This window comes from Sus scrofa, chromosome 1 (assembly GCF_000003025.6).
Source record: "Sus scrofa isolate TJ Tabasco breed Duroc chromosome 1, Sscrofa11.1, whole genome shotgun sequence".
NCBI lineage: Eukaryota > Metazoa > Chordata > Mammalia > Artiodactyla > Suidae > Sus > Sus scrofa.
In genome coordinates, this window is record NC_010443.5 from 226,286,058 (window position 1) to 226,311,366 (window position 25,309).

The 25,309-nt window shown below is 39.1% G+C and overlaps 1 long non-coding RNA gene across 1 annotated transcript in view; it reads right to left on the reverse strand.

Moving 5' to 3' along the window:
- LOC106509189 overlaps positions 1 to 25,309 on the reverse strand; it is a 77,100-nt gene that overhangs the window by 24,191 nt on the left and 27,600 nt on the right. The gene's annotated exons all lie outside the window — the stretch shown is intronic.

Here is a 25,309-nt window from a genome sequence, read left to right on the forward strand (position 1 = left end):
ATAATCAGCGATGTTGAGCATTTTTTCATGTGTTTGCTGGCCATCTGTATATCTTCCTTGGAGAAATGTCTATTCAGGTCTTTTGCCCATTTTTCCATTGATTGATTGGCTTTTTTGCTGTTGGGTTGTATAAGTTGCTTATATATTCTAGAGATTAAGCCCTTGTCAGTTGCATCATTTGAAACTATTTTCTCCCATTCTGTAAGTTGTCTTTTTGTTTTCTTTTGGGTTTCTTTTTTGCTGTGCAAAAGCTTTTCAGTTTGATGAGGTCCCATGGGTTTATTTTGCTCTAATTTCTATTGCTTTGGGAGACTGACCTGAGAAAATATTCATAATGTTGATGTCAGAGAGTGTTTTGCCTACGTTTTCTTCTAGGAGTTTGATGGTGTCCTGTCGTATATTGAAGTCTTTCAGCCATTTGGAGTTTATTTTTGTGCATGGTGTGAGGGTGTGTTCTAGTTTCATTGCTTTGCATGCAGCTGTCCAGGTTTCCCAGCAATGTTTGCTGAATAGACTTTCCTTTTCCCATTTAATGTTCTTGCCTCCCTTGTCAAAGATGAATTGACCATAGGTGTCAGGGTTTATTTCTGGATTCTCTATTCTGTTCCATTGGTCTGTCTGTCTGTTTTGGTACCAGTACCACACTGTTTTGATGACTGTGGCTTTGTAGTATTTCTTGAAGTCTGGGAGAGTTATGCCTCCTGCTTGGTTTTTGTTTCTCAGGATTGCTTTGGCGATTCTGGGTCTTTTGTGGTTCCATATAAATGTTTGGATTGTTTGTTCTAGTTCTGTGAAAGATGTCATGGGTAATTTGATAGGGATTGCATTGAATCTGTAGATTGCTTTGGGTAGTATGGCCATTTTTACAATATTGATTTTCCCAATCCAGGAACATGGAATATCTTTCCATTTCTTTACATCTTCTTTGATTTCTTTGATTAAAGTTTTGTAGTTCTCGGCATATAGGTCCTTCACCTCTTTGGTCAGGTGTATTCCGAGGTATTTGATTTTGTGAGGTACAATTTTAAAAGGTACCGTATTTTTGTATTCCTTTTCTAATGTTTCATTGCTGGTATACAGAAATGCGACTGACTTCTGAATGTTAATCTTATATCCTGCTACTTTGCTGAATGTATTAATCAGTTCAAGGAGTTTTGGGGTTGAGTCCTTAGGATTTTCTAGGTATAGTATCATGTCATCTGCATACAGTGACAGTTTGATCTCTTCTCTTCCTATATGGATGCCTTTTATTTCTTTTGTTTGTCTAATTGCTGTGGCCAGGACTTCCAAAACGATGTTGAAGAGCAGTGGTGAGAGTGGGCATCCCTGTCTTGTTCCAGATTTGAGTGAGAAGGCTTTCAGTTTTTCCCCATTGAGGATTATATTTGCTGTGGGTTTATCCTAAATGGCTTTGATGATATTCAGGAATGTTCCCTCTATACCCACTTTGGCGAGGGTGTTGATCATGAATGGATGTTGAACTTTGTCAAATGCTTTTTCTGTGTCTATTGAGATGATCATATGATTTTTGACTTTTATTTGTTAATGTGGTGTATGATGCTGATTGATTTGCGTATGTTGAACCATCCTTGTGAACCTGGGATGAACCCACCTGGTCATGGTGTATAATTATTTTGATATGTTGTTGGATTCGGTTGGCTAAGATTTTGTTGAGAATTTTTGCATCTATATTCATCAATGATATTGGCCGATAGTTTTCTTTTTTGGTGGTATCTCTGTCTGGTTTTGGAATGAGGGTGATGGTGGCATCTTAGAATGTCTTTGGGAGTATTCCTTCTTCTTCAACCTTTTGAAAGAGTTTAAGGAGGATGGGCACCAATTCCTCTTTATATGTTTGATAGAATTCGCCTGTGAAGCCATCTGGTCCTGGACTTTTATTTGTAGGGAGTGATTTTATGACCTCTTCAATTTCATTTCTAATGATCGGTCTGTTCAGTTGGTCTGTTTCTGCTTGATTCAGTTTTGGCAGGCTGTAAGATTCTAGAAAATTGTCCATTTCTTCCAGATTGTCAAACTTGTTGCCGTATAGTTGTTCATAGTATTCTCTTATGGTTTTTTGTATTTCTGCTGTATCCGTTATGATTTCTCCTTTTTCATTTATAATTTTGGTTATTTGGGTTCTTTCTCTCCTCTTTTTAGTGAGTCTGGCCAGGGGTTTGTCAATTTTGTTTACCTTTTCAAAGAACCACCTCTTGGTTTTATTAATTTTCTCTACTGTTTTTTGAGTCTCTATTTTATTGATTTCTTCTTTGATCTTTATAATTTCCTTCCTTCTGCTGCCTTTAGGACTTTTTTGTTCTTCTTTTTCTAATTCATTTAGGTGGAGGGTTAAGTTGTCAATTTGGGATCTTTCTTCTTTTTTGAGAAAGGCCTGGATTGCTATAAATTTCCCTCTGAGCACTGCTTTCGCAGCATCCCATAGATTTTGAGAGCTTGTGTCTTCATTATCATTTGTTTCAAGGTAGTTTTTCATTTCCTTCTTGATTGACCCATTGGTTTTTTTAGTAGCATGTTGTTTAGTCTCCATGTAGTAGGTTTTTTCTCTTTCTTTTCCCATGGTTGATTTCTAATTTCATGGCATTGTGGTCAGAGAAGATACTTGAGATAATTTCTACGCTCCTAAATTTATTGAGATTCGCTTTGTGTCCCAATATGTGGTCGATTCTTGAGAATGTTCCATGAGCATTTGAGAAGAATGTGTATTCTGCTTTTTTTGGATGTAGTGTCTGAAGATATCAATGAAGTCTAACTTTTCTATTGTTTCCTTTAGGATCTTGTTGCTTTATTGGTTTTCTGTCTAGAGGATCTGTCATTGATGTGAGGGGGTATTAAGTCTCCTACTATGATTGTATTCCATCAATATCTCCCTTTATGTCTGTTAATATTTGTTGTATGTATCTGGGTGCTCCTATATTTGGGGCATATATGTTGACGATAGTAACATCCTCTCCTTGGATGGATCCCTTAATCATTAAATAGTGTCCTTCTTTGTCTTTCTTTATGTCTTTTGTTTTAAATCTATTTTGTCTGATATGAGTGTTGCGACTCCTGGTTTTCTGTCATGTCTATTGGCATGAAATATTTTTCCCCACCCTTTCACTTTCAGTCTATATGTATCTTTTGTCCTAAGGTGAGTTTCTTGTAGGCAGCATATTGAAGGTTTTTGCCTTTTTATCCACTCAGCCACTCTGTGTCTTTTGATTGGGGCATTCAGTCCATTGACATTTAAGGTGATGATTGATAGATGATTATTTATTGCCATTTGAATCTCGTGTTCCAGTTGATTCTATGGTTCTCCATTCTTCCTTTCTTTTTTTTTTTTTTTTTTTTTGGTTGGATGGTCTCCTGTTGTTATCTGCTTGAGTGTATTTTTTTTTCATTTTTTGCAAATGCAATATTTGGTTTTGGCTTGTGGTTGCCTGTTTTTTAAGTATGCTAACCCCTTCCCATAATTGTGTGTTTTAGCCTGATGGTCCTGTAAGTTCAAACACTTCAGTACTATATTAAAATTAAGAAGAGAAACATACAAACAAACAAAAAGGGTTATTTACTTCCTACATCCCTTGCCCACATTTTATGGTTTTGATGACTCTTTTTTATTTTTTTCTTTTTAATTTTATTTTGTTTGAAGCATGTTCATGATTAAACCTGTATGCTGGCTTATTTGAGTGACTTCTCTCTGATTGCAGTTTCCTCAGTCCTATTCTCCTCTTCCTTTTTTTTTTTTTTTTTTCTTTTTTCTTCCCTTTCCTTCCTTTCTTTTGGTTTAGAGAAGCCCTTTCAATATTTCCTTTAACCTGGGTTTTGTATTGCTGTATTCCTTAAGTTTTTGTTTGTTGGGAAAAATTTTTATTTCCCCTTCTATTTTAAATGATATTCTTGCTGGATAGTGTATTCTAGGTTGCATGTTTTTTCCTTTGAGCACTTTAAATATCTCTTGCCATTCCCTCCTGGCCTGTAGTGTTTCTGTAGAGAAATCAGCTGATATTCTTATGGGGGTTCCCTTGTAGGTAACATTCTGTTTTTCTCTTGCTGCCTTTAGGCTCCTCTCTCTATCACTAACTTTTGCCATTTTTATTATGATGTGTCTTGGTGTGGGTCTGTTTGGGTTCAGTTTGTTTGGGGCCCTCTGTGCTTCTTGTATCTTGAACCCAGTATCCTTTAGATTTGGGAAGTTTCCATCGATAATTTCTTCAACTATATTTTCCATCCCCTTATCTTTTTCTACTCCTTCTGGAATTCCTATTATGCGTAGATTGGCCCGCTTTATATTATCCCATAGGTCTCTTATATTGCTTTCCAGTTTTTTGATTCGGTTTTCTGTCTGTTGACCAGATTGAGTGATTTCCATTATTCTATCTTCCATATCACTGACTTGTTCTTCTGCATTATTCATTCTGGTTTTTACTGCTCCTAGTTCAGTTTGCATCTCTGCAAATGAATGTTCTAGTTTTTCTTGGCTCCTCCTTATATTTTCTAGTTCCTTTCTGAGGGTATCTGCATTACTGTTCATATCTTCTCTTAATTCCTTCAGTATTTTTACTATTTCCTCTTTTGAACTCCAGGTCTGTCTGACTGCAGAGATGTGTTTCATTGGTGACTGTTTTAGGTGAGTTCTCCTGTTGCTTTGACTGGGGGTGGTTTCTCAGCTTCTTCATCTTGCTTGTTGTTTTCTTTCTCCTGAGGGAGTTGTACTCTCCATGACTGGGCAGTGTTTGCCTTGTCACTGCCGTGGAATATTTCCTGAGGGCTGGCGTTGTTGGTCAATCTTTTTTGAGGCAGTGTGGCTTTTCTGGAGTGTTGATGGGGCTAACAGTGTTTCTTTGAAGCAAAGGAGGACTTCCTGAGGGCAGACAGGACTGGGAGGTCCACACCACGATGGTAGCTGATTTCACTTGGTCATGCAGAGCTTGCTCTGGAGTTTTTAGGCTGTGGGGTTCTTGCAGGGGGTTGGCGGTGTTGGGCAACTGCTCTTCAGGGGTGCATCACCCCCCGGGGGCTGGAGCAGCTATCTGGGTCACTGAGAACCTAAGAGGCTCTTCCCTAGGGCAGCCCAACTCAGAAGGACAGCCTGAGAATGTAGGCGGATCTTTTCACAGTCTGGCTGAGCTTGTTGCAGCTTTTCTGGGCTGCAGGGGCTCTTCCAGGGGGCTGGTGGTGCTGAGCAGTTATTTCACAGGAGTGGGGCACCCCCTGGGGGCTTGGGCGGGTAGCAGGGCCTTTGGAGACCCAAGAGGCTCCTCCCCAGGGCAGCCCAACTCAGAAAAACCGCCTGAGATCTTTCCCCAACTCGGCCAGGCTTGTTGCAGCTTTTCTGGGCTGCAGGGGGTCCTTCCTAGAGCTGGCAGTCCTATGCAGCTGGTTCACTAGAGCATCCCCTGGGGTCTTGGGCGGGTAGCAGGGCCGTTGGCCCAAGAGGCTCCTCCCTGGGGCAACCTGACTCAGAAAAACCGTCTGAGAATTAGGCCGATCTATTCACAGCCTGGCTAAGCTTGTTTTAGCTTTTCTGGGCTGCAGGCCTTTTCTTGGGGGCTGGTGGTGTTTGGTGCTGCTCTGCGGAAGTGTGGCCACTCCAAGGGGCAAGCAGGCCTGTGCAGGGACAGCCCCTGCGGTGGTAGGCTTCAGGCAATTGTTGAGGCCAGCCCTCCTGGATGGCAGGCAGCCCCAGGTCCTTGAGAGCGTAGGGCGTGGCGGGGGGGGGTGGGGGGAGGGGATGCACTGGGAAGCAGAGCTTTCAGCTAGCTAGCGGGCCTGTAAGCTTGCTGTGGTGTGGGGGGTATTCTATGGGGACCCACCCCTTCTTTTCTCCCCTCCTCAGCACGGGCGCAGACCAGGCTCTTCTCCCAGGTTCCCTCTGATGTGGCTTTCCACTTCCCCGCCCCTGGAGTATTGCTCCCTTCCTCTGTGACAGCTTTGTTTTCTAGTCTCCCAGGCAGTCTCTGCCCTGTCAACTGGTTTCTAGACCTCCCAAGCAGTTTCCGCTCTGCCCCGCCCCCCTAGCCTGGGGACTAATCTCTGGAGCCGAGGTCTCAGTGCCCAGCCCCCATCCAGGCGTAGCCTGTCCCTTTCTCGGGGATTAACCTTCTGCAGCGAGGTCTCGGTGCCCAGCCCCCACCCAGGCGTCTCAATTTTTGGTGACTGTGCCCGTAGTTCAGATGGTCCGTTGAGTTCTTGATCAGCTTTTCCGTACTCCAACTTACTGCTATACTCTTCTCTGCATCTGGAGATTCCTCCGGTTCGTTTGATCTTTCGCCCGGTAGGTGACTTTCCAGGGTGCGGGATCCCTTTCTCCTCTGCAGTTCCCTTTCGGGAGCGCCCGTCCTGCTCGGATTCACCTTCTCTCACTCTCCTCTTTTCTCCCGTTCTGCCCAGTAATGTCACGAACTTCTTGCCGTTATTGGAGTTTAGGTTCCTCTGCCAGCGATTGGTTGCTGTTCTGTGCGAGTCATTTATTCTGTAGATGTGCTTTTTTTGTTGTGTTTGTGGGTGAGGGCGAGCGTGTCCCCCTACTCCTCCGCCATCTTGTCCTCTTCCAGGAATTTCATTTATCTTACTTCATAACTCAGTATGACTCCAAGTAGGACACCATGAAAAATGATAAACAGAAATATTCACTCTTAAAATTCTACTCCATGTTAGCCAAGGTCAGCCCGCCTGGACAGACTACCAGGCACAGGACAAGGCACAGAGCCTTGGTGTGTGTGGATACCCTTTGTGAATATCCAGTCTTCCTTGGGAGGACTTACTCTAAGAGAAAGAGCAGCAGCTACTGAAAGCCAAGAGATCCCTGGCGTTGTTGGAAGGCCTTGGTGCTGCTGAGAGCTGGCCTGCCATTCGCAGCTAGGCTGTGGTATTATCCTACTGAACAGAAATAATTTCAGAGCATGCCAAAACCAGAGAAGGCTACTCTGTGACTTTGTTGGATCAAGGAAAAAAAAAAAAAACAAAAACAAAAACAAAAAAAAAAAAAACAAAAAAAAACCTTCTGTAACCATATCTTAATGGACAGAAATAAGAACTTACCCAAATGATAAAAAAAGACCAGATGTTATCCTAGTTTGGCTAATATGAGTAACTACTGCCTTTTAACCAATTATAGCTTTAGCTGCACTCACCTCTCCCTACTTCATAGAAAATAATTATTAAGATGCCCAAAGAATTCAAACAATTATTGTCACTTCTTGATAGCAACAATCAATCCAGAGCAAAAGCCCTGCTCCCTTGAACTGTCCCTAAAATTACCAAAGACATGTCCAAATCTTCAAGTCCTTTCTTACATCCTTTTACTGAGATGCTCCCATGGTTTCTCACAGTGCGTGTTCTCCCTCATAACAGGTGAATGAAAGCAATTGTGTTACCCCACAAATGTGTTCCAGGAGGTTTTTGGCTGGAGATTTGATAAGTCTTTAGCATGAGCATTTGGGGACCAAAGGAAAGTTAGAACAACACTCACTAGAAAAGATAGATATATGCAAAGAACAGAGAAGTAAATTAGCAGCAATAGAGATTACTCCAAGTTGCAGAAAAAAAGGGAGATTGATTTGGAAAGAGGGAGAAACATTGCTAGAACAACTTATGAAGAAAGGACTTGGGAAAATAGATACAGGGCACCATGGGATGTGGAGGTTGGTGGTGGTGAGAGATGAGAGTGGGAATAATTTATCCATACCTTCATTCACTTATTCAGTCCATCAGTAAGGATTTACTGAGTGCCAACTATGTGCTGGGCACTGGGCACTGAAAATGCAATGACAAACAAGAGAAAGATACTATTTCTGCTTTTCTGGATCTCATAATTGAGTGATAGTAAGTAGAGGTTATCTGACATTAAAGTAATGAATATTACCAGATAATTACAGAGATAAGAATTGCCCATGAAGAATCTGGAGAATCTGTGAGGCCCTGAGAAATTACACTGTGATGGGAAGGCCATAGGTGGCTTTGGGAGGAGGTCCTAAGAATGAGTAAAAGCCAGCCAGGTGAAGAGATGGTGGAAGAATAACCCAGGTAGAGAGAAGGATATTTGGGAAAACTTTGTAGTATGAAATAATATGATAAATATAAAAGCAAGAAGTAAGCCCTGGAATATGACAGTGGTATATTCTGTATGAGAGAGTAAGAGGTAAATGGCGGTGAGAATGCAGACTATTTTAGGGCAAGGATTGGCAAAGTATAGTTTGTGAGTCAAACCCAACCAATTGCTTGTGTATATGTGAAGCTTTATTTAAAGGACTACTGTCACCTATTTATTTACATGTTATTTTTGACTATTTTTTTCATTATAGTAACAGTGTTGAAAAGTAGCAACAGAAACTATATAGCTGGAGTTCCTGTCATGGCTCAGCGGTGAGCGAACCTGATTAGCATCCAAGAGGATGTGAGTTCAATCCCTGGCCTCGCTCAGTGGGCTAAGGATCTGGCATTGCTGTGAGCTGTGGTGTAGGTCGCAGACATGGCTCGGATCCTGAGTTGCTGTGGCTGTGGTGTAGGCTGATGGCTACAGCTCCAATTTGACCCCTAGCCTGTGAACCTCCATGTGCCATGAGTGCGGCTCTAAAAAGACAAAAAGACCAAAAAAAGAAAAAAAAAGAAAAAAAAAAAAGAAGAAACTATATAGCCAAGAAAGCCTAAAATATTTATGATCTAGTCCCTTAGAGGAAAAAGTTTGCTGGCCCCTGTTATAGGTTATGCCAGGAGTTTTGCCTTTATTGAAAGAAATAGAATGCCATCAATCGCATGAAAAAAGATACCTCAGTCTGTAATGTGGTGATCTCATTAAACAGAGGGCGGCTGGATGGACCAATTATGAGGCAATGGCAGTAGTTTAGGTGAGAGATGAAGTTGTTGTAGCATATGGAGGAGGTGGTGAAGGTGCAGAGAAATGTGATGAATTGGATATGTGAAATACGTGAGATGGAAGAGGAGAGAAGTCAGGGAAGATGTGGCTTCTGGCTTGAACAACTAGAGAGAAGATAATGGCATTTTCTGAGGTAGAGGATGTTCAAATAAGGACCAGTATTTTGTTAATTTATTTTTACATAAATTTTTACATAAGGAAGAAGATTATGAGTTAAGTTTGGGTATATCAATTTCAAAGTCACTTTGAGAGGCCCAAGAGAAGATGCTCATTGGACACTGGATGTACCTTTTAGAGCTCAGAGAAGAATGCAGATTGCATACACCTCTTCCCCTGTGTTTATAAATAATTTGGAACTAACCCAAGGAGATGGATGGGGATCAAAGCCCAGAATCAGATTCTGAAAATATTGGATTTGTGTTCATTGCAGGGCTTCCTCTCACTGGGATTTAATCTCCTCAGTCATTCTTGGCAGACATCCCCTGCAGGAAGGTACCAGATACACACAAAAGAGCTGGAGGAGGAAAGTATATGCCACTTGAGAACAGAACACTCCAAGAGTTGGGCCATTCATGGACAAGGCCTCCAACACCAAGTATATCAGCCAATAGAGAAACATGGCACTGAGGAAGTTCGGCACTGAATTCACCACTCTGATAGGCTACTTCTTCACCCAAAAGAGAAACAGAGAGAGGAGCTAGAACATTTTTTTTTTCCCTCGGGCTGCAGCTGTGGCATAGGGAGGTTCTCAGGCTAGGAGTCCAATTGAAACTGTAGCTGCCAGCCTTCGCCAGAGCCATAGCAAGGTGTCTGCAACCTACGCCACAGCTCATGGCAATGCCAGATCCTTAGATCCTCAACTCACTGAGTAAGGTGAGGCCAGGGATTGAACCTACAACCTCATGGTTCCTAGTCGGATTCATTTCTGCTGCACCACGACAGAAACTTGCTAGAATCATTTGTTCTAATGCTCTTCTAAGTCAAAGAGGTGAGACTGAGTACCATTTCCTTTATGGCAAGGTGAGGAGTAGAGGAGGGGCGTGGATACATGTTTCCTGTAATGAAAGATTGCAAAATTGTATAAAGGGCAAGAGACATATAAAGGATTCAAAATATATTTGTTATGTTCTAATTTTAGGAAAGGAGAAAGTATGGAGCTAAATTTAAATGAAAGGAACTCATTAATATAATTGCATTCTAATAAGTAAAACTGACAGGGGATTCCTGCACATAAGGAGACACTAGTATGGAGTCCACAGAGGGCTCCCTGGAAGAAGCTTTCCAAGGGTGTGGCCATTCTCATGGGCCAAGTATTAGTGGAGGGTGAAAAACTTCTGACCCTGAACTTGGAGCAATAATAAAACCTAGATGTCTTTACTGCCTCAGGACATCACTGTGGTGAATAGGAGATTTAATATAGTTGATGTACTAGGAAATAGCTGATAAGAATTTTTAATCGTTCCTGCAAAACAAGTCCATTCTTTGTTAGTCATAACTCAGTATGAAGCCACCATTTAGGACTGTATTTTGAGCCGTTATTATTATGTTGGTTAATCATGGGCTATGTCTTTGGTGGGAAAATAATGGATGTCTTTGATATCTTTATCAAATTCAATGGCCTGAACATTTTCTTCTCACAGGAGCATTAATGTGGCGTTTCCTTTCTTAATTTTAATTTTTGCTTTTTAAATGCTCATAAACTCAGAATTATGCATGTTTTGACAAAAATTCCAATATTACAGAAATAAATGCAATGTAAAATGAAAGTGTCCCTGGAAGACATTTACCTGCTGCCTTCTCTTTCTCACTAGAGTAAGTATCATGTTTAACAATTTTGACTGTATACACTTATAGAACATTATCCATGCATTTACATAGACAAGTTTTCTTTATATAAATAAAAAATCATACTCCATAGTATTATTATTGTTATCATTTCTATTGTTATTATTACTGTTTAACTGGCTTACTTCACTCAATCTAAGCCTCAAACCAGTACCAGTAAGTCTACCTGAATAACTTTAACAGCTGCAAAGTAACACTTAGACCATGTGTAGATATGTTTTGTAGTATTCTGAAACCAAAGCAATATTTTTCTAATGATCCTAAGCATTTGCCAAAGAATATTTCAGCTTTATGTTTGAACTATAAGCCATGTTTTACATTATAATCATGAGAGAGACAGTGGAGCTTCATGGAAATAGCATTGGACCTGAATGAGCCAAAACACTTGAACCAGCTCAGCTCATCATTTGAATTTTCTGTGGTTTAAAGTTCTTATTTGTAAGGGGAGATTTAGGTCCAGATTATTTCTAAATTCCTGCTAGCTCTAGAATTGTGTATGTATAGAGTATTGGGACATTTGGTTTTAGTTAAGAGCTTTGCCTGTTTGTCAAGTATTAAATACCTATTTGCACTCAATACTTTAGGTAAACTGAGGGACAAAAATATATGCTTTCTCCTGTTTATGTCAGATATTGATTGAAAGATAATTTATAATTTCCCCTTGAATTGGTATTTCCAACAGTAAGTATTTTCTGCAAGTGCTAATGCCATTTTTGATATCCACTTTAAAAATATGGAATTAAGAATCTGAGTATAATTTAACTGAATATAATTAAACTAGAGAAATGGAATCGAACAAACTGAAGTACAATTTTCTTAAGGTGAAGAAGCTTCCTTTCAGTTTGGGGAAGTACATGCAGGAGAAAAAACAAAAACAGAAAATGTATGGGACCAAGTATGGAGAAGAGCAAAATGTTGGGGTGGCAACTACAGAAGAATGAAAAGTGTGGAGTCATTCTGGTTCCTGGAGAAGAACTACTGCTCCCCCTTGTGGCAAGTGTATAGGGCTAACACCCTAACAAAGCAAGGCATTTTTTTCTAGATGCAAAATGATGTAAGATCTATTTGGATTACATACTGTGATATACTGCTGTCAAGGGGGAAAGAAGAGGCATGGTCATGTGGAACATTCAAGTGATGATTCTTTCTCAGGTATAGGTGTAATGTCACTGAAAGAAAAGGGCAGATGATGTGAGGATGTGCCCAGATGGAGCCACAGAGCTGACTGTGTCAACTCATGTAGTGGTTGGTCAACACTTAAGAAAATTGTGTTCGATGCCAACGACTTTGTAAGGTACTTAGAAGGGTGCAAATGTGATAAGACAGTTGTCTTTTAAAAGTGTGCCATCTGCCTGCGAATATAAAATAAACCACAGGAGATAGTTCATTATGAAGAAGTAAATTCCGTGTCATACTGGAACACCTAAAGCAGGGAGAAGGAGAGGGGCTTTCACACTGGGACCTGAGGGTGGGGTGCTTCAGAGAGATTTGGAATGCTCATAAGCCAATCAAGTAGCAAAGCATAAGGTCAGGGAGCTAACCAACAACTCTACTCTTTATCTACTAAAGGCAAGAAAGAATACTCGAGGTTAAGTTTAAGTAAGCCTGAGCTAACTACTTTGGCCTTTATTCCACTTGTTTTAGAGATGAATAATTGTTGAGTGTCTTTGAACAGAGAAGTGGCATAATGTGAAATGTTTCAGGAAGTTTAACCTGGGAAATCGCACACAGTAAGTATCCTTTGAATGCATGTGAATTTAAATGTTGAAAGAATTACAATTATTCCTTTAAAAGTTGTACCTCTCTAACCTATTCCCTATTTTCATATAATTTATTTTTTCACGTAATTTATTACTATCTAACATTACATGATTATATGTGTGTTTGTTTGTTATATCCTTCACTGGGTACAAATCCATGAGGGCTGGATTCTGTCACTTTTATTCACTGCTGTATCCCTAACTCCCCTAACTCCTAAGACAGCAGTGAACACTTGCTAAATATTTGTTTATATTATAAATAAATCTGTAGTGAAAGGCAAGAGTTTGATGCATGGAGAGCAATTAAATGTTTAGCAAGGAGTTCCTGTCATGGCTTAGAGATAATGAACCCAACTAGTATCCATGAGGACGTGGGTTTGATCCCTGGCCTCACTCAGTGGGTTAAGGATCCAGTGTTGCCATGAGCTGAGGTTGCAGATGTGGCTTGGATCCGACATGGCTGTGGCTGTGGCTGTGGCTGTGGCTGTGGCTGTGGCATAGACCTGCAGCTGTAGTTACGATTCAACCCCTAGCCTGGGAACTTCCACATGTTGCAGGTACAGCCCTAAAGAGCAAAAAACAAAGAAACAAAAAAAAAAAAACCCAAAAACCAAACCAAAAAAAAAAAAAGAAAGATTTCACAGAAAGTCAAATATAAATAACTTCAAATGCTCTTATTTGTTAACAAGAGCTGTTTAAATTTAAAGTGTTCATATACCATTTTTCACCTTTCAGGATTAGTAAAGATCTAAAAACTTGATGTGAAGAACTGGGTGTCTTCTCAAACTCCTGGTGATAGTGCAAATTAATACAACTTCTGTAAAGTACAGTTTGGCTATCTTGCGCTATCACTGTGGTGGCCAACATTGTCTTTGCCCTTTGCTTTGGCAAGAGATATGATCACAGTGACGAAGAGTTTCTTAGAATAGTGAAAACAATGTTTATCAAGATGATAAAAACTTGAATAGAGGAAGAAGAAGAGAAGAAAGAGACATTCACAATTTTGAAGAATGTATGAACTAGACTTGATAATTCACTGCATATGGCTGGTAAGGGTGGAAAAGAAATTTAAAATTGCTGAGGCTTTAAGGTTATGTGCATGGGAGGATGATAGCAGTGTTAAAAAAATTGAATAACCAAGTTAGAAAGTATCTTTTGGTTAGATAACAGAGTAAGTTTGTGACATAGCCTGAGTTGTTGAGGGACAGTTGGTGATTTCTGATTAGAATCCAGGAAGCAAGCCAGGCTTTCAGACCTAGCTTTAAGTCCAGGAGAGAGGAGAGCTGAACCATGAGCTTAGATAAAGTTTCTGTAGGATAAACCCTAGATGTGGTGAAGAAGAGAGGAGAGAAGCAAACCTCATAGTTTTATACAGACAATCTTCAAAACTGACCTTAAGCACTGTGACCCATTCATAATCCATACTTTCATTCTACATAGATCTGTTGAGCCCTGACTTAAAAAAAAAAAAAAACCAAAAACATGATAGTAAATTTCTGGGGGAACTCACAGTCTAGTAAGGGAGACAAACCTGCAGAAAAGATTTATACACATCCCACTGAAATTATTCAACCACCCTATCTCCAGCCAGCTGTGGCCCTAGTATTTCAAGACAGGTTGAGAATTTCTAATATATAAATGTAGGAATCGATACGTGTCTGGGTCAAACAAAACATTTTTTGCTGGCTTGATTTAATTTGCAGCTGGCCCTATTGTAATCTCAGTAAGAGAGTCCTTTATCTCCCTTACCTGTTAAACTGTACAATCTTAGCAAGGATGTTTCAGTCCTGTGAGAATCAGGTTAAATGTCAGTGATGATTCAGAGCATTAATTGATTATTGCTTAACTTTCAAATTGCAACATAGCAATGATAATAGAAAAATCAGCCCAAGATATACGGAAAGCATAGAGGCTTCTTTATTAATATTATGCTGTATTTTTTTTCATCAACTGTGCTAACTTGTTAGATATTGAAATAAATAAAAGAACAGAGTATTACATAGAAATCACTACCTATGTACAAAGACTTTAGTTGAATTTTTGGAATGTTGAATTTCTGGAATGTGGGGTAGTTTAATTTTAATATTTATATATGTTCATTGGAAAATGACTAGTATAAATTGAAGTACTATAGAATTACATTAACACTTCTATCATTAACAACTTTTTAGGACAAGGAAACAAGACAGAAGCCTAATAAGCAAGTAAAATAAGGAACCATGAAATTGATAATCCATGACATATACAATAGACAATAATGTTTTATATTAATCCAAATTTTTGAATTGCATTTCCCATGTCATAGATAATAAATTTGTACCTCCTATACCATAGCATTTGATTTTCCTGCTTTCATGTTTTATAATATGGCAAAAGCAAGAGTAAATCTTTGTGATATTTATAGAAGTCATTATGATTTGTTAAAGAGATTGAGAAATTCTGTACTTATTTATGATATTATGAATGGAGGTTGAAAATGTAGCTTGTGGAGTCTCACTAAATTCAAATGTTGACCTCAAGTTTAATTAGCTGTGTAAATTTAATCATGGTACAAACTACCCCCCGGACCTTTCAGGCAAAAATGAGTAATTTGGACATAATCATAAGAAACTATCAAACATATTTAACAACACTGTAGCAAATATCTAGACTGTATTCTTCTAAGGTGTTAAAGTCAAGTAAGACAAAGTAAAACTGTGAAATGATTCTATGTTGAATTTGAATATGATATTATTCTATCATTGTTAGTTTCCTGGTTTTAATCATACTCTAGTTATTTAAGAGATAAGGAGAATGATAAAACTAAGCTGATAAATGTTACCATTTGGGGCAACTGTTCAAAGACACTATGGGAGTTCCTTGCACTATTCTTAAATATATACCCTTGGAACACGGTTTAATAGTCATAATTATACTGAACTCCAAAAGCCCTTATTAAGAATTAAATGAGATAATTTGTAAAACTCTGAATAATCCTCAAAAAATGAAAGGTATTCAATATTTTTGCTACAACACAGTATATCTGTTCCAGAAATAGCTGAATTTTTGCAAAAAGTTACACCAACAAAGCTTATTGGAAAAACTTGATTTAAAGCAGACCACTCAAAATGAATTCTTATTTGTAACCAGAGCACAAACAAAAAATAATTAAAATCCTCATAAAATTTTAACACGTTAACTATCCATTGGCAAGTCCACCCTTTGCAGCCTTTAGTTTCAGCTCAGGATTTCTACTTAGGAAGGTGGATTGAAGAGATTCTTGATTTTTGAAAGAAATCAGTTTCATCAAAATTTTTAAAAAACGATCTAGGAGATAGACTTTCAATCAATCACTTTTTGGTTTTTAAGCCACAGAGTAAATGCTTTTGGAAATTTTTCATTTGTATTCTTAATTTCATCGAATAGCTAAATATGTGGAAATCATGGCCACAATCCAGCCACTGAGGAATGCTTTTTCAGGATTAAAACTTTTTTCTCCCTTAGGTTTTTGTATATTAATAATGATTCTCTTAAATTGAGAAAGAGTTCGCCCCTACTTAATTTAAAACATTAATATGCTGGGGGAAAATCACAAAGCAAATAACCTAATTTCCTCTTTAAAATAGCACTATTTTCCTAATAGATCTGAGCACATTTCTTTCACTGAAACATGCATTATAGGGACAGACTGTTGTTTCCTAAGTAGGAAGAATAAGAGGGAATGAATTTTATAAAGAGCATAAGTATGCTTTGAACCAAGAACAGTATCATTAAGAAGTAGAATAGACTAATGAGTTATAGAAGAGTGAATAAAATAATAAAGGCTGTCTTCCTGGAATGGCTGAGTCCTTAGAACTGACAACTGGAGATCTTCTTAAGGTTGTTTCTAGCCCTCTAAATGGATTCTCTCTATTCTCAGGTCAAATCCAAATCTATTAATACAGTCATAGTAATTATTCCTGGGGGTCAGGTACTATTTACAAGTATTTTTATAAAGAAAGAATGGCTTTTATTTTATTTATTTTATTTTTTTGGCTGTGCCAGGGGCATGTGATAGTTCCTGAACACTGTAGGAACTGAGCTACCACATTGACAAGTCCCAATCCTTAACCCATTGTGCCACAAAGGAACTCTAAGAAAAAGTGGCTTTTATATTTACTTAAGAAAATTCAAATATTCAAACACTATAATTTTACTTCTTTATTTTTTATTTTATGGCCACACCCATGGCATATGAAAGTTCCTGGGCCAGGGATTTAATCTGAGCCACAGCTGTGACCTACACCACAGCAGTGGCTGTGCTGGATCCTTATAACATAAAATTTGAACTGTTTTTAAGCAAACAGTTTAGAAAGCATTAAGTACATTCACATTGTTATGCAATCATCACCACTAATCTTCCCCAACTGGAACTTTGTACTCATTAGGCAGTGCCTCCTCCATTCCCTTCTATCCTCAGCTCTCCTAAGGCTTTATGTTCCTTTTATTGTTATTAACTCTTCATCTAATACCAAAGCTGCCTTTGTGAGCCACAGTCCCCAACTGGCTTCAGTGATCCCTGATAAGAATCATAGTAATCTATTAACATACTATAAATACTTGCTCAATTAAGACATCCTAGACACCAACAGGATTGAGGCCAACTAAATGATTCATAACTTCTTCACTCCTGAGCCCTGACTTAGCCAGGTTGCAATTCCTTCCATAAGACACCTGCATGACTAATACCCTAGGGATATCTCTTCAAGAAGACATCCTTCCAAGAAGTCTACACTGAGCATCAAAATAATAGTATAAAATTCATATGTTACCATTTCATTTTCCTAAATCTGGTAGCCCCCAAATGGTTATCATGAAGTTAATTTTTCAGTTTTTCCCTGTGCTGATTCTTTTTTTTTTTTAATTTTATTTATTTATTTATTTTTTGTCTTTTTGCCATTTCTTGGGCTGCTCCCGTGGCATATGGAGGTTCCAGCTAGGGTCAAATCGGAGCTGTAGCTGCCAGCCTACACCAGAGCCACAGCAATGCTGGATCCGTGCCTCATCTGCGACCTATACCACAGCTCACGGCAATACTGGATCCTTAACCCACTGAGCAAGGGCAGGGATCAAACCCAAAACCTCATGGTTCCTAGTCGGATTTGTTAACCACTGCGCCACGACGGGAACTCCAACCCTGTGCTGATTCTTAAGGACATGGTTGGATCTTGGCAGGGGCAAAGAAACACAGGTGGCTGGCCTCTGTAATTCTCCATCCATGTATGATTAGTTTTAGCTCTTTCACTGGTCTATTTCATCTATCAAAATGGGTAGCAAATGAATTCTGTATCTATACCTAGTAAAGAGAATTAAGTTGCTTTTCTGAAAAGGGGCCAACATAAGTGGTCATATATTTGAGGACTTTATGGATACCTGACTTCAAGAACACTGTTGTGTGTGTGTGTTGGAAGGTATTTTATGTGTGTGGTGGCAGTGGGGTGGAATTGAGTGTATGTAGATGGGATCAAATGGAGGGGCAGTGTTAAAAAGCAATGTAAGTCTTTTGCGTGGATACAGACATTGGTGTTCGTAGAATCATGATTTTTAAGTTTGTCTTTTGATAAGACAAAAGGAGAAGAAATATATAAATGTTATGGGTTTTTTTTTGGGGGGGAAGAGGTGGTGGTAAGCCTCCCTTATAGCACTTATCTAGAAAATCTTTCTATTTTAAACTTTGAATGTGGAATGAATAATCCTTCTTGTATGTTGAAAGTCCAGACTTGCATAGCAGAGATGTGTACGTTGACCTACACATGAGATGAAGTCCCAACAACTGATATGTGTGTGTTGACCCTGAGAAGCTGATCTGGGTGAGATACCACAGTATCCACTCCAACAGCCAAGAAAGGGAAAAGACATCATGAAAGATCAGGGTTCATAGAATTGAGTATGTCCTGAGGATTCGATTGGTGTTTTTCAGATCTAAAACGTAGAGTATAAGGATGCACCAGGCAAAGAGAACAGTACAAACTAAAGGATAGAGACAGGGCAAAACTTTGGGTGTAGGAGGAATTCTTTCTTTCACACCCACATATGTACTGAGGATCTCCTATTTTCCAGATAAAATCCTAAGTGCATAGTGACTAAGAGGAAGGAGAGGGAATCAAGGGAGATACAGTAGAAAATGCCAGGGAATAAACAGCAAATGATGACACTAGAAAGGTAGCTAAGAGTAGGTCACAGATGGTACTGATGCTGTGTGATGCACTCTGCATGTTAACTGCAGGTTAATGAAATGGTGTGATCATATCCATCTTTTTGAAAGCTAATTAGACCATCTGAGTGGAACATAACTTGGGGGAGAAATTGTAGTCAAGACCATTAGATTTGAGGTACAGCAGACAGTGTCAATTATACTCCCAATATCTAGCCTACCCTCCTTTCTTTTTTTTCTTATTTTTAATTTTTTTTCTGGTCTTTTTAGAGCCTCACTCACAGCATGTGGAAATTCCCAGGCTAGGGGTTGAATCAGAGCTACAGCCTCACTCACAGCATATGGAAATTCCCAGGCTAGAGGTCGAATCAGAGCTAGCTACAGCTGCTGGCCTACACCACAGCCACAGCTACACGGGATCTGAACTGCGTCTGTGACCTACATCACAGCCACAGCAATGCTGGATCCTTAACCCACTGAGCAAGGCCAGGAATCAAACCTGTGTCCTCATGGATGCTAGTCAGACTCGTTTTTGCTGAACCATAATGGGAACTCCCCCTCCTTTCTCACTAACTCCCCCCCCCTTTTCTTTGCTGTGACAGGATTACAAATCAAATATTTACTTTCTCAGAAACTTAAGCAGATATCTACTGGCGGTGTTTGGGAAGTTTATGGTTTCTTGAAGGGTAGAATGGTACAGATGTGGCCTAAAGGGGCTTTCCTCCCGTCTTATCCATTAAATACGGATGTGATGGATAGAGCTGCATCAGCCATATAGCAACCAAAGGAAAAGGACCAAAAGGTGGTAGAGATATCATCCCAACTGTAGTGGAACCACTGAACCAATGGAAGCAGCCACTTACCTTTAGATGCTTTTTTGTGTAAGAAATATAAACCTGTTCATTTAACCCTTTTAAATTTTGTTGTACTTAATGGTTGCTAAATGCAATCTTAACTAATATAGAAAACTATTATAATACTCAAGGACAAGAAAACTATTATAATACCAAGGACAATTTTGATGGGGACTAGATCTAGTTAATGGCACTTGGGAATAAAGATGCCAGGACAGTGAGAAATATGTTGGTGGTTGAATCCATAGGACCAAAGCACTAGCTGTGAGATGTAAGGAAGATTGAAGATTCAGGAAGCATTCTGAGGTTCTGATTTAGGAAGACTTCTCAAGGCTTACTTTCTATCATCTTACTATCTCACTTTATTTCCTTACTGTGTCAAGTTCTTTTAAATCTACCTTCAAATGCTCTTCTCTGCTTAGTGTCTCTTTCCATTTATGTGTTAAAATTTATTTCAGATATTGCCTTTCCCCGTAAAGTACCCTTGCTCTTAATCCCTAAGCGTATGACATTCATTTTCTATGAACAGAAGCTACTGTTTTTTTGAGTATTGTGTGCCAAATATTAAGAGTTTTGTGGATATTAAATCATTTTTATTCTTTTAACTAACTTCTGAAACAGCTATTGCTAAAATCCTCATTTTACTTGAGAAGGACCACTGAAGTAGAGAGAGATTAATATGCTCAAATTCATGAACCTGTAAAATATTAGAGCTTATATTCGAACCCAGGAAGCATGGTTTCAGAGACTGCTAAACTGTTTCCCATGGGAAAAACATAAGGAAAAATAGAATTTGAATGACCTGGCTTCAATTCTTCAACAATGGGACAATGGCAGTGACTGTGATATTACATCTGTAGTGGTTGATTGGAGGCAAAAATATAGTCCATACCTCAAACACTGTGAATGTGATCTTACTTGGAAAAAGGACCTTGGCAAACGTAATTAAGTTAGAAATTTCAAGTTGACATCATTATGGGTTGTCTGAGTGAGCCCTAAATCCAATGACAAGTGTCTTAGTAAGAGATACACAGAGGACAGACTGAGAGAAGAGAGGCCATGTGACGACTGAGACAGAGATTGGAATGATGCACCTGCAGCCCAGGAATATCTGGAGCCATCAGGAACCGAAGAGGCAAGGTAAAGTTTCCCCTGCACTCTTTAGAAAGAGAAGGGCCCTGCTAACACTTTAATTTCAGACTTTTGGTCTCCAGACTGTGAGTTAATATATTTCTGATACTGTAACCCACCAAGTTTGTGATGGTTTGTTGCAATATCCCATGAAAACAAATATACCCTCTCCAGTTATTTAGTACATGGTGGACCCTTGCTTTACAATCTAATACATTTCCTATATTATGAAGTCACATCTGTAGGGATGGCTCTTGTTAGCAGTAGAAGCTTCTAGGTTAAGCTGAAGAATTCTCCATTAGAAGGTAATACATTCAGAGGCTAAGTGCACAGTGTTAATGTTATGTAACTTGGGTTCATATCTTTTTTTCTCCCACCACTTATACTTTGTTAGTCTGAGCAAATTTTCTGATTTCTCTGTGCCTCAAAATTTGTCACATGTCAAACAGAGAAAAATTAGCAGTTCTTTTAGAAGTTGGTGACAAGAAATAACTGAAATAATACATAAAGTACTTTCAAATGCTTTCCTTATAAGCACACAATAAACATTAGCTGTCACAATTATTATTTTGGAATGGATTTCCCTCTTAACCAATGGGAACCAAAGCAGTTCTCATTATCTTCTCCTGACAAAGCTTTCAAATAACATATTGCTAAGCAATTATTATCAATTGTCTATAACACAGTTTCTTGCACAAGGAATTTGATATTGCTGTATAATGCCTATACATTAACCCAAGGTGAGGTTGGTTATTTTAGGAAGGTAATACTTAAAAACATTAGGAGTAAAAAAAAATTTTTTTTTAGTGGCTAGTATGACATGACTAAATGCTAGTTATCACAATTTCTGCCCATGGGTCAGAAAGTCCCTATAGTTTGTAGGCCCTGATCAGATTTTTTGGCCATGTGACTTCTAGAGTTTTGATATTTAGAAATCCATGATGTTTTGTGAGTATGACACTGTGGTTCAGGGCCTGAAGTTTTTCCTTGCGGGAGTATATGAGGTTTAGTGCTCTCTTTGGGGGCTTGCTTTTCTTCACTGTGTGAGAAAGAACCAGCTACCAGTGATCCTTCTTGGATAGTTTCATTGAAAGCTGACTTGAAATCTTGAATAATTATGCAGCCAAAAACTCCAAAGCTTTAAAGAAAAGTGTATTCTGTAATAAGTTTCCAAGACCATGTGACAGGAAAATGTCCCCAAATGACTCGTTATTTCCCAGGTAACAGGTAGAAAAATGAAACTTCACAAGTTGTTGAGGTAGAAAAATTGATATTTTTCCAGATTGACATGGATAAGAATATTTTCTCAAATCAAAGCTATGAATATCATACTCAGAAGTTAACTATTTTAGTTGTGGAAATACATATCTGTCCGTTGATGAAGGCTCCCAAGACGCTACCAAACCTGCCTGAGAAAGGGAACCTGAGTTTCCTGGATTTTTTATTTCATTCATCTTTCTGCCCATGCCCTTAGCTGCCCAGAGTGCAATACACTTCCCTCACTACCTCCTGCCCACTACCCTGTTTCCTGAAATTCACAGTAAAGCAATACCTCTGCACTATTGTCTTTTTCCTTCCTGCTCTTTGCTTCCTTGCTACGTGTATTTCAACCCTAACTCTGCTTGTCGCCAGCAATTTAAAAATTATTAGTCCTTCTGTCCTTCCTCTTCTGCTTTGCTTTTTTCCAAGGTCAGTTTCCATCCTACACTTTTCTTCAGGAACCCTGACTCCAGATGCGATCTCCCTCTTCCCACTCACACTGAAAATTTCCAGTTTCCGGGCCCAATTCTGGCTGCAGAGGCCCCTCCATTTTTCTCTCTAATTCTCAAATAACCTAATCTAGCTCCAGACTCCTTCCCACACAGGTCCAAGTTCTATCCCTTCCTCTATCTCTCCAGTATATTCTCTCCCAGCCTTTCCCCAGGCCTGCTGCTGCTGTGACTACACTGTCTGTCCTAGGATATACTCAACTTTCTGAAAATCCTTCTCTGTCCTTAGATGCCTCTGCCAGATTCCTTGCACTGAATGCAAGATTTCTGGGCACAGGTGAACATTTCAAGCTTCATTGTAATTTGGCTGAATGGATTTGTTGATCTCCTAGCAGGTTGTTTTCTCCCCCAGAAGGTCCTCAACCTGGAATGCCCCTTAGTCATATTGAGGAGCTTTTTAAAATGCACCCACCCCTAGAGATTTATATTTAATTGGTTCCTTGAGGATGTGTTTCACAGGATGTGATCACAATGGTTTCACATCTTCTGAGGGAGGTCTGTTGTGTGTGTCTAGGTTTGGGAATCAGTACAAAAGTTTTCTAAAAATCTGCTTATGCTCTTTTCTCTTAAAGGTTAGAGTTCACCTTGAATTTTTGACGAGGCAGCAGCCCACCGTTAGGGAGCTGGTTCACCCCAGCCTTGGTTCACCCCAGAACAATAGGAACAGAAAGTGCTTTCAGAGCTTTCCAAGAAAGTTGCTGGGAAAGTTGGCAATGCTTCTGGGTCTGGTAAACTATCAAAGAGAATTTAATAGCATAAACTAGAAGGGCCCAAGTTGAAAAGAATCCAAGGTGATTCCATAGTTACTTACATTTGTTGATGAAATGTTAAGTGCTCTGGAAACTGTGGCAACACAGTATATGTAGGCGATTAACCCTGGCATCACACACAGGCTTCTGTCCAGTTTTTCCTTCTCATTTTGATTACTGAAGGCTGGACCTAACCATCAAAGTCTTCTAGACTGAAGGGGCCATTTTACAGATGAAAAAACTGAGACCAAGAAAGATTAATTATTTTTTTTTTGTCTTTTGTCTTTTTAGGGCTATACCTGCGGCATATGGAGGTTCCCAAGCTAGGGGTCTAATCAAAGCTGTTGCTACTGGCCTACACCACAGCCACATCAATGCCAGATCTGAGCCATATCTGCGACCTACACCAGAGCTCAAGGCAATGTCAGATCTTAACCCACTGAGCAAGGCCAGGGATCGAACCCACAACTTCATGGTTCCTAGTCAGATTTATTTCTGCTGCGCCACGACAGGAACTCCAAGACTGTAATTTAACAGAGGTCCCACAGCTGAAAAGAGAAAGAAACCCGGACATCTTTGTGAGAGTCAAACCACACTCACTTCTCTTCTGTTTAGGAGTCTGCTTTGGAAATGCCTTTTTAGTTGTCAATATGCAAGTAGACAGTTTGGTGAAAGCCCAAAGAGAAAGTGAATTTTATGAAAAAGCAAGTGCTAAAAGTAACTGGTGTTTCATTATTAAGCTATAAAAACATGTGAAATAAATGAGGAAAATGACTCTATCTAATGAAGCGTCTCTGTAACAGAACACACATTACCTCACAGAGGTATGAGTTTTGAAAGACAGTGTGGATTTAGTGCTTAGTTCTGGATCTGGCACATGGTAAGAGGGCAGTAAATTGTCATAGCAGCAGGAGAGTTTTCGCAAAATCAATAAGCTGCAAAGCAGCAGCACAATGACATTCTTAGTGCTTCCTTTTTGAACAGAGGGAAAAAGGAAGTTTTGCAAATTGTTGCTTTTGCATTGATTAGGGAATCAGTTTTTCTTTTTAGTTTAAAGACACATTTTTTTCTCATAAAAATAAGTTGATATTTCACTTTTAACTCCAAAGTTCCTCCCTTAGAAAACAATGCCAACCAGGTTAGTGTAATTAGCCACATTTTACCTGTGTACTTAGAATAGTGAAACAATCAAAATAAGATAGGTGACAAGGGTTTTCTGCATATTCAAAGTAGGAGCTTTAAGATACACATTTCTTTGATACGTGGTGCTTTTTTTTTTTTTTAAAGTAGAATGTAAGTGTAGTGCTTTTTACCATCTTATTTTCTTCTGAACTGGAAACCAAATTCATTGCTGCTTGCAGTAATGCTTCTCAGTTTATATGTGTGTGTGGTCTAGAAGAAATCAAGTATTAGCCTATTCAAAAACTCAAAAAAAAAAATGGACATTTGCACTGACCAATGAGTATACTATACTGCCCACCAATGTTACTTATCTCAGAAAGTAATATGAGAAGTGTGAAATTTAGTTGTATTCTTTCAAGGGGAAAGAAAGTCTTGTATTCTCTGTATAATTACTATGAAAATGCAGTAGCTAACACAAATATTCTTCATGTGTATTAAACTTTATTTTGCAGGAATAGGACTTCATGGAACCCTCTTCGTTGCAAGTAACAGATGCCAGTCCTAGCTAGCTTAAGCAGGAAAGAATTCAATCCTCTGACAAGATCTAAGGAAAGTACTAGAAACAGTGAATGTAAAATCATGAGGCCTCTCTCTGTCTTTTCTTTCTCTTCCTTTCTACTTCATTTATTTTTCAGACCTGTCTTTAGTTTCTCAGGTCCTCCTGGTGGTGAAAGGTCCCCAAGTCATATTTTCAGACTTAGGTCTTATGGTTCTAACTGGCCAGTGAGAGGGTGATCTTTCACTGTCCTCATTCCATATTCCTAAGGAAGGTTCGTCTTGGGTCAGAGGTTCAACCTTGGATCAATAATCTGTGACTCTATTTTAAAACACTAGAATTGCTTCAAAAAATAACTGAAAGGAGTTCATGTCATGGCTCAGTGGAAACGAATCTGACTAGCATCCATGAGGACGCAGGTTCGATCCCTGGCCTGGCTCACTGGGTTAAGGATCCAGCGTTGCTGTGAGCCG